The 16,998-nt window shown below is 44.7% G+C and overlaps 1 long non-coding RNA gene across 1 annotated transcript; it reads left to right on the forward strand.

The window, feature by feature from the left end:
* Positions 1–5,604: 5,604 nt before the first annotated feature.
* Positions 5,605–9,732, forward strand: LOC141423950 (uncharacterized). Its single transcript, XR_012448716.1, has 2 exons — positions 5,605–6,194; positions 8,972–9,732. It is a non-coding gene; the product is annotated as an uncharacterized lncRNA (long non-coding RNA).
* The last annotated feature ends 7,266 nt before the right edge of the window (positions 9,733–16,998 follow it).

The raw sequence follows: 16,998 nt of genomic DNA on the forward strand, positions 1-16,998 counted from the left end.
GAACAGGAAATGGGTGATTCATCCACTTACAGTCAAGCACAGAGTGAACCCCTAACCAGCCCGCCCAGACACTTGGGCTGGCTGTGCTCACAGGCTGGCTCTCTGCGGGATGACTGTGATGGACTGGCAGAAGTACATGGGATGCAGAGAGCAGGGGCTGTGGCTCCGGGGAAGGGAGAAAGGGCAAAACGTCTCCACTGGATGATTTACAGCATGAAGACCCAGACCATGGATTGGGTAATAGATGGGGACCAGTGGTGGAAAATGCCAACCCCGCACAGGCAGGTCAAGCAGCTCAAAGTCAGAACAATAGATGACTAATTCATTTAACAGATTGGATACCCAGGGACCACAAATGACAGCTTAAAAGACCGAGAAATGCCCGGCTGGTCCAGAGGGAATACTTGAGGTGGTAGGACAAAACAGCCTGCTCTTCAGGCCTGAGAAAAGGCAATTTGCATTCGTGGAAAGACAGGAGGAAGCAAATTAGCTAATGGAAAAGGGGGGAAGTAAGGCTTGTGGAATTTGCTAAAGTAGAAAATATCTTTGATCAACAGTTCTGCTTTGACTCCTGGTAAATATATCCAGCTGCCACAACCCTGCATGCTTTGCCACGCAGTTGATACTGAATAAATGCAATGAGTTTACTTGGCCACAAAGTATTTCTTTAAGCATTTTTCACTCATTCAGTAGCTGTTACTGAATGAGTCATCAACATGATTAAAGATAGTATATTGAAGGTGATCTTTGGGGTACCAGACACGAATTTCTAGGAAGCTTGACATATTTAAGACAATTGAAATAACATTGCTTGAGGTATTCATTCCCTCTGTCATCATCTAGCTCTTTATAAGTCCATATTTTCATTTGATTCTAATTTGCTGTCACCTCTTCCTTCAAAGATTGGCATGGCAACTACAGATGTATCGTTTAATGATATCTTAAATACCAAAGGGTATAAAAGTACTATTTGCGTCATGCTTGCTATTGTATTGCTTAGTAATAACCTTTCCACTCTCTGGAAAGCCTCCACTCTCTGGCCACAGTTGTTTTTCCCTTCCAGCAGACTCTACTAATTGTGTCAAGTCAAGTGGTCATTTGAAGGTCACCATACTACCTTCTTCTTCACTTCTCACTTTGCATCCTGGATTGCAAGGTACATTAAGAGGAGCCCTCTCTTGCAACTCTGTCTTTCTCTGTCACAAGGCCACCCCTTTGCTCATGGAACCCAAGCTGGTACTGACTGCTCCATGGTGATGTCTGTCCAGTGACGCATCGTGGAGGTCAATGAGGCCCAAATCTGCTCTCTGGGATGTATCTCATTTGCCAACTGCATCTCCTCCTTCATGACCTCCCCTCCCTCTCCACACCATCCTGCCCGTGACCACCATTCTCAGACCATTTCTGTCTTCAGTGCACATTGCTCCAGCAGCCCCACGCAACAACAATGGACAGACCAGGCAAGATGCCTTCTGGACTCCTCAGCTGCTATAGCTTCCTTTCTCACGATGCTCGATGAGCTCCTGCCCACTTCTCCCTCCCACCCCAATCGATGCTTCAGCTTTCTCCAATCTGTTGTTCAGCTCCACAGCTTCAATGGCTCCTGTGTCACAGGCCCAGGGTATCTGTGCGTCCAGCTTCAGAAAACCTTCTGAATTCAACCTCTTATTCATGCTCTTGGGCACATTTGCTGAGGTGATGGTGGGCTGTGCCCCTGGAACCTCCCGTGAGCACAGATTCCAGGTATTATCCTGGCTGTCCCTGGAATTGATTTCTCATCCCTGTCTAAACTCTAAACAGTAGTGTGTCTCACAACAGAGTCCTGGGCTCAGGAAACCCAGACATATGTGATTTCTAATTTGTCAGAACCAATTACAAATATTGAGGCACTGATAATAGTTATGACTTGAGAAGTTATTATGGGATGTGCCTCAAGTATCTCTAGCCTTGCAAATGAGGTGTTTCTGGAGAAAGCTTTCCAACATACCCTTAAAAAGGTGCCATGTGGTTAAATCTGAATTCATGAAAGGAAGGAAGTTTTGACTATGAAATTGTGTGTGGCTTGGTGCTAGAGGCTCACACACTTGGGAGGCTGAGATCAGAGGGATTGCAGTTCAAGGTCAGCCCAGGAAACAGTTTGTGAGACTCCATCTCTAAAACAACCAGACCAAAATGGACAATAGGTGTGACTCAAGTTAAAAACCCTGAGTTCAAACTCCAGTTCCAAAAAAATGAAGCAAATTGCATGATTGCATGTGAAAACATCGAGTGGGGCTTGGGGTGTAGCTCAGTGGTAGAGCACTTGCCAAACAGGTGCAAGTTTCCATCCCCAGGACAACAAAAACCACCAAAACAAAAGCCATCTTAGAAACCATATTTAATGAGGATTACACATGACTTTCTTGAAACTTTTATGATTAAAACTATGAGTTATTACTTCTCCAAAAGTGATTCACTTTGTCACAAAGATGGTGGAATCTAGCATCACCTGGGGACATTGGCTACAAGTGAAATGAAGGATGGTCTCCAGATGAAAGCCCCATGGGCTGGGCTTTCCTTTAGTACCTCTGTGACTTCTGGGGTCCCCATGGCTGCGTCTTTAGTCTCAACTAGGTCAGCTGTTGAGCCCTTGTGCAGCACTGTGTGACACAATGACAAGAAGACCCGAGAGCAAGGCATGAACATTCCTGCTGGATGTTTAAAACAGAAGCCATGCTGCTTGGACAGGCGCAATTACTCAGAGCTCGTATATCCTGCGAGAGTTCACATGGGAAAAGAAGAGGTCATCCACCAAGGCAAGTCCATTTGGCCACAGGAAGTCAATACAATAAGCCTGCCTCATTCGAAGACTTATTACACATGGTTTTCACCAAACACAGTCAAAAATAAATAAATAAATAAATTTAGATTCCTGCAGGTGCATTACGCAGCTTGGTAGATGCAGAGGCGCTCTCAGTCAGTCCCTCGTTATCATCAGTTGTGTTGAAATCCTTGTGATCTGCTAAATGTTTCTCTGACCTTCATTTTATGATAATCAAAAAGTGAATGTTGTCTCCAAAACAAGGCAAAAGTTAATGTGCTTAACTTCAGTGACAGTGTGTCACCCTGAGATGTGTGGAAAAGTGGCATGTCTTTAGCAATATTATGGGGAGATGAATCAAGCATTCTCAGTGCGGGTCCGAATTCTGTGCATCGGAGCATTTGTGGGTTTTCTCAAAGCAGTCTCCTTGGACTGGTACACCAGCAGATGCCAAGGATCTGCTGTGTGCCTGTGAAGTTAAGGCAGTATTAGTTAAGCAGAAGGAAGCAGAAGGAATGTAATATCACTCTGTTAATGTGTAACTGAACCGCAGTTCTACCTGCTTTCAAGTTGAGACCATACGATCCACCAAAAGGTGTATCTGCCATCCTGAGCACTGCTTCTCATTCTTAGGAATGACTGAATACGGTTCCATTAAAAGGTGACAGCAGCTGTCATCCACTCAGTATGCTGCACGTCCAGCATAGAGATCTATACCAGGAATGGAATAATTTTGACCTATTTGGGTAACTTAGGATTTTAACTCTGAAGACATGGCTCACTTAATTTTTTAAATACTAACTTGTTCGAACAGTAATCCATGAATAATTCCTTGAGCTATTTTATTGTTTTCTTGCCCATTGAATTTGACCCACCATCCACAGGAAGTGTGATAAATTTTTAAAATTTCCTATGAATTGGACAGTTTAATGAACTGCTCACAGCAATATCTTGTCCATGACCAGTGTATCAGGGCAGGAGAGGTAATATTTTTCTCACCAGTACAATATGCACCTCTGCTTTTCACCAGGGTCTGACTAATTTAACTCTGCAGTTGCCCAAATTAACAAGGCTTGTCTTCAAACCTGTTGACATGGGGCACTCCTTTCAGATATTATTTTATTGCTGGCTCCTCATCCTCCCTCGGGATGCACTTGATTTAATCCACCTGGAGCCTTGGTAACCAAACCCTGCTCCCCTGCCCTTTGTGACTGATGGTTCAAGTTTCATGGGTAGCAGTTTCCTCACTCACGGGGTACCCTCTCCTACTGGTCAACCGACATTGCCCTTATTTTTAAAGAGGGAGGAATAAACATTTGACAAGAGAGCTGTTTTTCCTGGGCACTCTAACAGCATTACAGTTAGAAAGGTTGTAATTCAGCCTGTCAGGACCTAAATTCCAATAGATCATTGCTTGATGCTTGGGCCAAATGCTGGCTCACTCGTGATTTTACCATAAACAGGACTGCGCTATGGGAAAAAGACACTCTTCTTTAGGTGTGAAGCCAGCCTGCATAAGTCGCCTGCCGACACTTGGAAGGAAATCAATAAGAAAGCAGAGTCTTATGATTGTACCCAGGATCGTGCACAGGTTGGCACTTGTCTCTCGAGGCAAACAGTGTTCCAGAAGGAAATAAGGAATAGAACAAAAACAAAGAACAGAAAGGAGCAAAGGAAAAGGAGGAGAGAAGAAGAATTTACATATTGTGCCTTCATCTAGAAACTGGCCCCGAATCACGTGCCTGGCTCCCTGCTTCATAGTCTTCTTATCAGATTGCACATTTAGTTCCCCTCCCCCATCCCAGGCTGCACAATGGTGCTGATAAAACGGAGCAAATTTCTTCCATTACTGACTGACAGCAATTTGAGTGAAATGAAGTTGTATCATGATATTGTTATATATACAAGGTGCAAATAACCTAGTTTGAATAATCACAGCCTGTGTCCTTTTAAACGATTTTGCTCTCCCTTTAAAGCAAGCCTTTGATGTGATAATATTAATTCCCTCCGTGCTGGAAGGAAGAGGGAAAAAAATCTCAGAGAAGCGGAAATTAAATGAGTAATGCAATGTCAGTCAATCTTTTAAGCCAAGGCCTTATTAACTGCTAATCATTTTGTCATTTTGTCGCTCAAAGTAATGACTTTGATAGGAAGGGACGGGAATGTCTTATGTTTACTTTTATTAGCTTTAAACAGAAACAGTTGTGGAGATTTTGCATTATCAAGATGCATGCCATTGAAGTGGTTTCTCTCCAGCATATCCCCAGTTTTCTTCCTCGCCAATCTTTGATTGCTCTAATTTTAAATAATCTGGCTATCCGAAAAAGAAAATTAAAAAAAAATTTTATCCAGACCTAGCCGAGAGTTCTATCTTTGGGGTTTTATCGGAATTATACCAGGTGTTTGATTACAGCTAATTTGCCAGAGGCAGCTGGGGAAGGTGGCTTTGCAATTAGGACTCCAGGACAGACTCCCAAGGACCTTCCACTGCTGGCTTTCTCAATCATCAGCTCTGAGAAATACGAAGTTTATCTCAGGACAGCCATGACGGTAGCTTTGTGGAAGGGCTGTGAGATCTTTTATCAAGTGGAAGTTATCCAAGAAGGCACCACGAACCGTTTTCGCTCAACAGGAGAGTGCTACAACATGTGGCCCTGTTAGCACATGCGCGCATGCAGCATGCTCACGCGTGTGTGGACGTCAGTGTCCCTGGCTGACTCCACACTGCTCAAGGACTCAGATCTTGCTGACGTCCCAGACTGACACTGACATTGCTAAGTCTTGGGCTCTGCTAACATGGTTAGGATTGACAGGTCCATAACAAATCTGTGGACCCCATCCAAGTCTGCCTGCCAGCAGCCTGGCTGCTCCCTGTTCTGGCCACAAGGGTGACATGGCAGATCCTGATGGAAGTCAGAAAATGAAGTGAACTCCAAGAGGCCGTTGCCCTGCCCTGCCTTTGCCCAGTGCCCCCAGGGAAGCAAGAGCTGAGCAGAAACACCCGTATTCATGCCGGCCATGAGGGTGGTAACTGTATTCTGCTATGTTCGAGGAAGTGAGCACTCTGGATCTGGACGTTGTGGCAGGAGTCTGAGGTGGAAAGCTGTCATGGACACAGGCAGCACAGGCAGCCCGTCCTGACGGCAGGTGATTGAGTTCACTGGCTCCTCAGGAAGGCTGTCTGGACAGGTGGAGGGCCGAGGGTAAACTGTCATCGTGTTGCTCAGTCTTCTGTCCTCTCTCCTGCTGGTCTCATCCCAGAGCCAGGCTCATCTCTGTTCCCAGAAAACCAAAGAATCTGCTTCTAGCATCGGGGAGTTTCCATCTGTCCCTATACACAGGCTGCTATGGGGAATATTTCCTGAGGAACGTTCTAGTGGCTTTTGTGAACCAAGTAAGTCTGGACTTGATATTTGAGTTGGCAAAACTGTTCTAGTTTCTGTTAAGAAGATGGAGACATGCTTGGAATCTTTTTCCTTGCTGTCTGGAGGGTTCATTCAAAGGAGCAAACGTGTTTTTCATCTTCAGATTCTTAGTGTTTTTGGGGGGAGGGTTAATGATAGCTTTTACTTGTCATTTGATGACCAACAGAAAAGCAGCAGTGGGTTCTGACTGCTGAGAAATGTTGAATAGCAATTTACAAAAACATCCCAAAGGAAACCTCCCAGGAAATGTCAAAGTGATGTCACCAGACCTCGCTGTCTTTCTGAAGCTGTGATGGAGGTGGGCATGTCACCTTCCCTGAGGTCCCTCAGTTCTCGCTGGATAATCAGGCAAGTGTTAAGACTCTCCAGACTCCCTCATGGCTCCCTGGCTGCAAGATAACTATCCTCACTTGGAGAAAATACGTAACCAAACACTGAGGGAAAATTACTGGTCACAGATACTTGTCCTAAATGTTTTACTTCAGCATATATTCATTTAAGACAAATCTGCCAGTTGTAATTTCCCATGGTTCTACCATTCTTTTAACATCTGAGTTTAATCATAGCAGGAGTTACAAAATACTTAAGGACATCATTTCACTTCTTCTTGGCCTTAGCATTGAATTTAGAAACACCTATCACTCCTTTCCTTGAAATTGAGTTTCCTAATTGGTAAATGGAGTTACAGAATTCACAAGAAATTGCCAGGATGCATCACACCCCCGTGTTAGCTGGGATGGTGTCTACTTTCCCTTTACTTATTCCACTTTCCCCTAACTGATCCAATGAACAAATGCATGGGAGTCCATGGGAAATCCATGGGAATATTTTTCATTAGATGAAGAAATCACAAGAGTAGTTGAGAAAGGATGATTTGTTCTTAATCAAAGTGGTCATTTTTATTAGGTACCATACACTGCTCCAACAAATCCCACCACACTGTGTCCCGGAGTCAAAGCCCTCAGAAAATGATGGTGACATGTCTGAAGGTGCTATGTGTTCAGAAGTATCTTTCAGGGCTAGGCATGGTGGTACACGCCTATAGATCCAACTACTTAGGAGAGAGAGGATGATCTTGGTCTCTGGGCAGCTAGGGCAAAGTTAGTGTGAGATGCTATCTCAAAAATATGCTAAAAGAATAAGGGCCGAGGGCACTGCTCAAAAGTCCCAGGCCCTGAATTCAATTCCCCGGTATCACCAAAGGGAAGAAAAAGATCTCATGTGGACCCTGTCAATGTGAGATGCAAGAGATCTGTGAAGTCCCAACACTTGGTAGAGATGCTCTGTGTCACCCAGGCCTCGAGCTTCTGGTGCCGTGCAGAGGAAACACATCTCAGACAGATGACCCCCAACTAGGGCACTCTTTTACCCAGTGCTTTGCTTTCAGGAATTGTCTTGGGACAATTAACAATTGATTTTCTAAAATGCACCCTGGTCTCTGCTGCCCTGGATTTCAGTTTTTTAAAATGGTTTAAAAGACTGAGCGATAAGAAATAGATAACGTAAGTATTAGAACAGAACAAAATGAAGAAGAATGGTCTGGGGTGAAATAGAGTAGGGAAGTGCAGGGGAGGGTAAGCCAGGACAGAATGATAGAAGTTCCCTGCAAAACCTTCCTGGAACCCAAGTGGAGGTGGCCAGCCCAGTGCTGCAGTGGTTACAGCACGGCCATGCCGTACAGTGGTTAGAGGAGCATGGCCATGCAGCACACCCTCCCTCCTGAGAGTCAAGGACTTACCTGCTACGTTACCTGGTCATCTACCATCACCTGCAAGAATTTCTTGTAGAAGAAACAAATTATCTTTAAGTGGAAGTCATTCATCCTCATGCTTCAAGCTTGCTGGATAGACTGACACGACAGGACCAAGCCCTGACGGTGTAATTTGAAATCTGTGTGCAGCCTTCACTGGTTCATCCTGTCCTTCTAAATTTCTCCACAACTCACCAGAGGAGCTGGTGTCCAAGAGCAACAATTGTCTGCCCAACATGTGCCGGGTGTCCAAGAGTGGGGATCAAAACCTTGCATTGTGTCCTACCAGTGAAGGAGCCTTGGAGTGCTTTGGTTTTAGACAGAACCCATATAAACCTCATGACGGAAGAAAGGAGAGTTACCATAGAACACGCACTTCAAAAAAGTACAGCTCATCCTCTGCCTGTGCCTGGAGCACAACTAGGTCCCGATCCCTGTTATTCCCAGACACTGTCATGACTAAGTGCCTGTGTGACCCTGGAGTCACAGTGGACACCCAGGAGTTAGGAACTGAGATGCCCTGAATCAGAAACCTCCCTGTCCTCATGCCATGGCCAGGACACACAGTCCTGCACTGCTGGATGGCTTCCAGGAGACCCACTTTTCAGCTTTTGGAAGCGATGCTTTGGGAGGGGATCAGCTCCCCTGGCAGTGGGTCAGTGAGATTTCCCTCTGTATTCTGCACTTTACTGGTAATGAAATACATCCTCATTCACAGCATTCAGTTTAGTGTATATTTACATAGCAACAACACTAAAGATACATTTCAACTCTTTTCAGGGGCTTAAAAGACACACAAAAGAAGAAATACATTTTAAAAAATATGCGTGGACAAACTATCTCTTATCTTCTTGGTAATGGAAGCTGAGGCAAAATGCAACAAAAAGCAACAATCACCCAACTAGCTGCTTGGAGGGGGAGATTTTTTGTATGCCTGTGTCTGTGAGCAATCATGTTTTAACGAAATTAACACTTTTTCATGGTGTATTTATTCAGATTTCCTTAAAGTGATGGTGAATCTACGGAATTTAATAATGAATCGAGCTTCCCTTTTAAAAACAACAACATGTCTGAGACCCACTACCAGAAGCAAGATGTCTTTGGTGACCTTGACCATGCCCCTAACCTCAGCCTGAATTGCTTCTCCTGAAATCTGGATCGTCACCTTCAGCCCACCCCACCCCCAAGGGGTTGCAAGGAAGGGCTGCAAAAGCCAAGGCCGGCCCCGTGCAGCCTCACCAGGTGGTGCACAGACTTGCAGGTGACTGATTGCCTATGACTATATGCTCAGAAAGCTGAACCTGGCAATGGCCAGGTGAGCACCAAGGAAGACCATGCTGGTCCTCAGGCCTGTGCAGCTCTTCAGTGCTTCACCCTGAGCACAGGCGTTGGGTGGTGCTTCCCTTAGTCCCAGGGTGTGTGGAGGTGATGACTGCCCAGGGTAGGGATGTGGTGTGGTGAAGATGTCGCTAGATCTCTGAGGATGTGTGTGTGCACACATATATGATATAAAGAAGACTCCTGTGACCCTATCCCTGGGGTCCCTGCCCAGGGGGTCTCATGAAGAAGAAGGTATAATATGCACCAGTGGACATGACAGCATGGTGGCCTTCACCCTGGGCTGAACCACTCACTGCCCAGATATGAATTCGGACTGACCGTTCCCTACTGAGCAGCCATTGGAAGAAAGAGCTTTGGTTAAGGAGCTCCACTTCTATCCTGTTCAGTGGGTTGTCTTAAATATTGTCCCCTGTCAATAGTCATTTCAGCCAGGCTATTTATTTACCTCTACCATGGGTGAGTCAGTGAGCTTGTTACCTGGCTTTCTGTACGTGAGCTGCATGGTGAGTTTCCCTTGTAACTAGGTGTGTATTGATGAATGGATGGATGATTGATCTATGGCAGCTCTGATCCTGACACATATCCTTGCCCTGTAACACTGGAGTCAGAATTTCAGACATGAACACCGTCCCACTGAACTGAAAGCCATAGAGAAACACCCCCTCCATGGTAACATCTGCAGAAAACACACCCATCTCTCCTTCCAACAAACAGCTCCCGACCTATGAGATACCTGCACGTTGCAGGAACCCGCAGCCACCATGCACACTCTCTGCCTCACCACGCACTCCCCGTTCATCCAGGACTTCCCCACTGCATCCAATTAACTCCTTTCAAATTAGAGTAGTTATTTAAAAACAGAAGTCTTGAGAAAAAAATATTATTCAATGGAAACACATATTGAATACACAACTTGATCACTGCAAGTTACAAGCTGCATAAGGGGGATGTATACTTTTCCTAGGACAGTCATTTCTTCATTCTCGAACTCTGCAAAACAGTAATAGCAATTTGCATTTAAATGACAAGTTTCTTATGAAGAGCTTGACATGCTGTGGTTATGTTTATTTACACACACATAAATTATAGCTATTAATACTGTCCTGATGTAAGAGTAAATACATTTTCTTTGTAAGACAAACCCATAGCAATTACTTCCCTCATCACATCTTACATGGGGGTTCCTGGCCTCTAAGGAATGAAATGACAACCGTATTCCATGTCTGTGGCAGAACTGGAAATGAGAACAGGCCTCCATTTCCCTATCCAAGGCCTCAGCTGGCTGCTGTGGCCTCTGCAAACACACCTGAGCGAGGGGAGTTGGAAGCCCCCAGCTGCTGCAGATTTGAGAGAAATGCTGAGGAAGACCCCTGCTCATCTGCCTGAGTCCTCCCATGTCGTCACGCCAGCTCCTTCCTGGTGGACCGAGACCTTTAGTAATTACTTGCTTATAAGGGGCAATGCACATTTACTTCTTCCACTAATTTTCCCTCTGCTGAGATGCTCATGAACACCGAACTTTGAAAGTTGTGTGGAAATGATGCTAACAATGAAAGCTGGTCCTGCATCCGGGTACATCCACCCATGAAATGCCATCTCTCCATGAGGCTAAGGTGCCATAAGAGGGCAGTTGTCCCTTGTAATCTGTGTGACATCATCTGCTTCCTGCCACCCTCCCTCTGGACCAGGGTTCTTGCCCAAGGGTCTGTAAAGTAGACCCCATCTCCACAAGAGACTCCAGTGCTAATAGGGAAGGGAGTGTAGCATCCCCTTTAGGGTTACATCCGCCATCATTGCTAGTCCCATCCTGAGAACATCTCTGCCCTGCCAAGGGACTGCATTTAATTCTAACTTCATTACTGACTGGAAAAAAGACAGGGGTGCTGTGAGTACAGAGTGGGCGTCAGATGTTGTGACCTTTAGGTGTCATGATTTGTTGGAGTAAAATCACATAGGGAACTATCAGGCAGACTTGACATATTTATCAAACTCATCTGCCGACTTACTTCTGAGCCTAACGAGTCTGAATTCGTATGGTCACAGTAAAATCTTTGCTGCCCAGGAATTTTAAATGTCATTTTGGAATGTCAAATGTCATTATGGTTGTCCATTAGGAGAAGCAAATTGTAATCAAGAGGCTCAAGTTGACCATACTGTCCCCAATCCCTTTTTCAACCCAACCCTCCACTGTCACATTTCAGATGAGAGGGTGTTGGAGTGCAGGCACCACCTGGCTATGTAGAAGTTCCACTGGACCAGGTTCAAAAGACTCTGGTGTTCATGTGCTCACTTACACTGTTACTGGGAGGCCACACCTGTCCCTCTTTGCATAGGAGGCTGGAAGCTTTGGAGAAGACTCAGCTCTATGTCTTAGAATACAGAGGCATAGCTGGTGAAGGGGAGCAAGAAACGCATTAGTCATGTGTTTAAAACCTGCATGCATGTCTTCAGGAACAGAGGTTTCCCCGCCAGCCGATCTCTCACACAGTCCACACTGCCACTCCATGCCTGCATTGAGAGGCAGTGTAGTGTGTCATGGATTTACAAACAGTAACCACCAGTGTTTACCCTCAGTTTCTCATTGGTAAGGTAGACCCATAACAGAGCAGAACAAGGAAGACATGAAGAGGGTCTGCACTGGCCCTTCAATCTAGAAAATCATGAAATGAGTTTAATAGTGATATTTGAATTAACAACAAAATCAATAAAAGTTGTTACCCTCCTAACCTCTGAGTAATTCCCTGATTTCCCAAGAAGAAAATAAGGTAAAGTGAGAATGATTTCAGCTCAGGTCCACAGGCCACCCTTACCCACTGGTAAGGGCAGTTAGCCATTGGAATAACAGCTACAACTTCACTCACGTTGCTATAGTGAATCCTAAATTAATTCAGCAAGCCTCCCCAAGACTACTAAGACTTAATGTATAATCAAAACTGTATTCTCAGTTACATCTTCTAAGTGATTTTGACTTTTCTACGACTCTTGTGAAAGTATTTTCTGAGCTTGGGGATAGCTCAGTTGGTAGATGGCTTACCTAGGATGCAGGACACCCTGGGTTTCATCCCCTAAATCACAAACAATATTTACTACTTGCTTGTTTATATATAGATAATATTTATACAAAACACAAAGGCTTATATGTAGCATAAGTTTTGTATATCTTATTTATAGATTTATATGAACATATATGTTATATTTATGTTCTGAACCTTTGCTTAATTGACAGTTTCAAGTCCCCTGCCAAAACACTGGAGGTAAGTCTCTGTGGGAAGGTTTCTCTTCCTTGTGGGCCTGGCAGGTCTTAACTTAGGCCTGCATCGCCACTTCTCAGGCCTGTGCAGCTTGGGGTCACGATGTCACCAGGATGAGGATGCGTGTCACAGGAGCTCGATGTGGACACACGGGAGATGGCAGGAGGACCAGCTGAGCTGCACTGTGCAGTTGTCTTGAGCATCCTGAGAAAGATCACATTTTGCCACGGTGACAGAGCCCAGGGAAAGGAAGGACTGCTGCACATAGGGCAGCTCTGCCTTTCCAAGGCGCAGTTGGAATAGAAAATGTCAGAAGCCCCTTTTGGCCTTGGGAGGCTGTTGGAGAGGAATGGGTTTTCTGATCCTGCAACAGGCAGGTGGGTATTGATCCTTGAAGGCCATTAGGTCTCTGGTGGATGTTGCTGACATCACACATTGATGTCTCTCTAAACCGCACCTCAGGGGAGCCACTCAGGAATTTGCGATTGACTGGCCGTGTTCAAGGAGTCTGCCAGGACAGAGCAGCGTTCACCCATCTCCCCTTCCATGTGCCCCGTCCCCTGCCTCCTCCTGTCACACCCCATTCTCCAGCTTGGTTATCCTGTCAGGTGTTAGCTGTTCTTGTCACTAAGATGAGTACCAGACTCTTCCTTGTCCCTGGCAGAGGCTGCTTTAAGCAACTCTTGCCCAGGAGCAGAGGTTTTCTAGTCACCTCTCAATGTTGTAAGTTTGACTCACTAAGAAAAACATCTCTTGATGAGAAGATTAATGTTATCTTTTTTGGGTTACATCACAGACGCAATTTGCTGTTTGGCTATTAGATAGATTAGCAGGTCTAGAGTAGTGTCAAAGCTTGGCAAAGGAGAGAGAGAGAATTTCAGTCCTTGAAACCTTCCATGCATCAGTGCAGAGAAAAAGGTGGGAATTTTGGGGACCCTCTCTGGCTGTATGGCTGAGAGTGTGATCCCCCAACTTGGAACAAGCGTCTGACAGGGTTTGGGGGACAGGTCCTCCTGAGAAGAGGCAGTGCTTGTCACTCCCCCTCTCTGCCTACCACTTGCCTGTGCCCTATGGCTACATCAGAAGCATCATTTGTATCAGCAGCTGTTTCTTTAATTAGGAGCTCTTCCTAGTCTTTCCCATTGATCTCTGTGTTACCTTATTGATAGGATGGTTTGTGCTTCGAGCAGCCACTCTGACTGTTTTAGGACTGTAGGAAACAGTGTTAGGAGGCCAGTGGAGTAGCACTTGGGATCCAGATTGCAATTCATAGATTTTATTTGGGGAATATTTCTGTGGTAAATGAATTGGAGCCTGAGGAACTGCCCGATGTGATTTTCAGTTGGTTACTGAGATCTGCGATGACTAAAAACTGATAAGATCCATTTCAGACTTACTTAAGCAGAGCATAGAGCATAATGGGGCAGTTGTCAGCCTGAGACACCAAGGGCATCCCTTTCACCTGAGTGAGACACCAAAGGTACACCAGGGAACTGGGGTGGTTTAATAAAGTAGCTCTGCCTTAAATTAAAACCTAAGTAAATTCATTAAGTTATGCATGTGCAGGTAGAAATCACACACACACACACACACACAAAGAGCCGGGAGCATGACTCAAGTGGTAGAGCACCTGCCTACCAAGTGTGAGGCCCTGAGTTCAAACCCCAGTGCCACCAACAACAGCAAAAGAACACAGAGGCAAATGATTTTGTGATGAAGACACACGTTCTAAGGGAGACAACTCACAACGCATCTCGGAGAGTGAAAGCTGCCATCCGGAACACCTATGTGGAAATAATACAATTAACAGGCAAATCAAACTGTGAAAGAAAATCTCTGTAAAGATATGACCACAGGCAATATCCTCGTGCAAAAGCTCTGACAGGCCTCTCTGGTCTTCACAAAACCCCCACGAACAACAGGAAGATAAAGTGAACCTAAACCTCCAAAAGAGAAAGCGCAAAGTGGCTAATGACCATAAGACACTCTGATCTCACTAGTAAGGAAATAAATTAAAGCAAAAATAAAAGATCCTTCAACATATCAAATCAGTGAGGCAAGAACGTTATAGGGCTCAACACTAGACAATATGGTCTCGTGGAGAGATTATTGTTGGTAGTAGAAATTATTTCAACATTCTATAAATCAGATTAGCAAGGTATCCAAAAAAAGGGTACATAGTCATGCTTTTTGGTCAATAATTCCAGAAATGTACTCGGTAGGAATAGCCAACACAGGATTTTATCCAAACACTTATCCTGGGGTTGCTTTTAACGTGAAATCTGAAAACTGTGTGAGATTACAAAAATAAGGGAACAGTCCATCAACTTGATCCCGTTGAAATCGTGGCCACTAAAATGACACTTCACAGAAATTCTAATAACAAGATATAATTCCTGATGACCAGTAAGACATTGCTTAATACAGCCAGGTTTGAAAAGTAATCTCCCAATGAAAACATGCTATTCCACAGAGCAGGATTTTAAGAAAAATCTACTAATGCAAATTTTAGCTTGAAGAAAACAACTTTTGGATAAATTTAAGAGGAAAACAATTGCCCATTACAATCTTATACTTCCCACAAGTATCACTGTAGCCCATTATTTCATTTGGGAACTGTGTTAGTGATAATTTTATTAGTGTCTCCAAATTTTATTTTATGATAAAATTAAGCAAGAGAAAGGCAGCAGTGAGTTAACCATTGTTGAGTGCTTGTTGAGGGCTGGGCAGTGAGCAAAAGGTTTTAGCTGTATTATGCAAATTCATCCTCACAGTGACCTTTGAGGTTGATGTTATCATTTGTAGCTCCAATGCTTCAGGGTCAAGTTCAAGGTGCCCAGTGGATCAGCACTGTCATTTTTCTGCTTGGACACTCTGCTCCACATCTGCCTCATACCTGTTCCTTCTGAGTAATAATGGCTTCCAAATTCCACTTCTAAACACACCTGCTGGCCTGGCTTAGGGCCTCTGCCCTTCAGCGTTTGGTGTTTCCTTTCTGAATTGTGCCCTCCCTGCTGCCTGAGGAGCTGCCTGGAACCAGAAGGACTGGGGGTCTTGACCACCCTCCCACATTCACAATTTAAACCAATGTCCACAGAGAAGTCAACCCTTTGGTATATTTCCTTCATCTTTGTTCAGTTAATGATCTCAACACACATGGCATTAATTAGGAAATGACTAACCCCTAGACTGTACAAGCATAAACCATCCTCGTTTTTTTACATTTTTTATGAACATGTTATTGCTGTATTGGGGTACACTGTGACATTTACAAGCGTTCTGACAATATATCATAATCGAATTCACCCCTCCATCACTCTCCTTTATCCTTCTCCCCATTCCTGGGGTAGTTTCAATAGGTCTCATTCTTCCATTTTCATACACGAGTGCATAATATTCCACCATGTTCACCATTCTACACCCTTTCCTTATATCCTCCTTTTTGGGGCAACACTGGGATTTCAACTCAGGGCCTTGTGCTTTTGATGCAAGAGCTCTACCATCTAAGCCACACCTACAGCCCTTTTTGCATTAGTCATTTTTTGAATACAGTCTTGCAGTTTTGCCTGGGTTAACTACAAAACTGTGTTATCCTATCTTTGCCTCCTGAGCAGCTGAGATTACAGGTGTGTACCACTGCACCCAGCCAAGCCATCCTCTTTTCCCAAGAGCTCTCATTTGCTTCCACCCTCCCCTTTCTCTGTCACCCTTTTCCTGGTCTCTCTTCCTCTCCCCCAGAGCCACACACAAGTAATCCCCTACCACTTCACTCTCAGTCTGCTCATTGGAGAGCACACACCCCGTTCCATTCCCTAAAGTGCAGCTTTTTATAAGGACCGGTTTCTTCCACATACAGCATCAAGCTACCTTTCCTATTCTGCTTGCTGTGTGTCAGCACTGGGGGTCTTGTGCCAGCTTCCCCATGAAGAGTGCGTTCTAATTGTGCAGCACAACACTCAAGTTTATGCTCATGTACTATGAGAGAGACTAGGCACAACCATCCCAGACCCTTACTCAAGATGAACTTTCTCCCTTTTGGCAAACAGCATGCTCTCCACACAGTAAGCCAGTTTTTAAAGAGGAAAAGCAACATGAAGGAAAAGGAAAAATAAGAACCAAACCCCAATCACAATGGAAATGGGGACCAAACCACACCAGAAAAAAGAATTGCCTTTGTAGAATGTAGAAACAGTGCAGCATGGCGGGCATGTTTGCATGCACAAGGACCGGCCCTGGACAGCTGAATAGCTCAGTCATTCTTTGGAGGCATGTGACTTTTTCTAAAAGGAAGATTCTGAGACCATGTCAGCATGCATTCAATCAACTAAGACCAGTAGACAAAGGATCACATCACGTCAAGATTAAAACCCAGAAAGTCCTTAAATTCTGATTTATTAAAGAAACTCCAATATTTTCCACTTCATTTACATA

Source organism: Castor canadensis, chromosome 6, assembly GCF_047511655.1.
Source record: "Castor canadensis chromosome 6, mCasCan1.hap1v2, whole genome shotgun sequence".
In the NCBI taxonomy this organism is placed as follows: domain Eukaryota; kingdom Metazoa; phylum Chordata; class Mammalia; order Rodentia; family Castoridae; genus Castor; species Castor canadensis.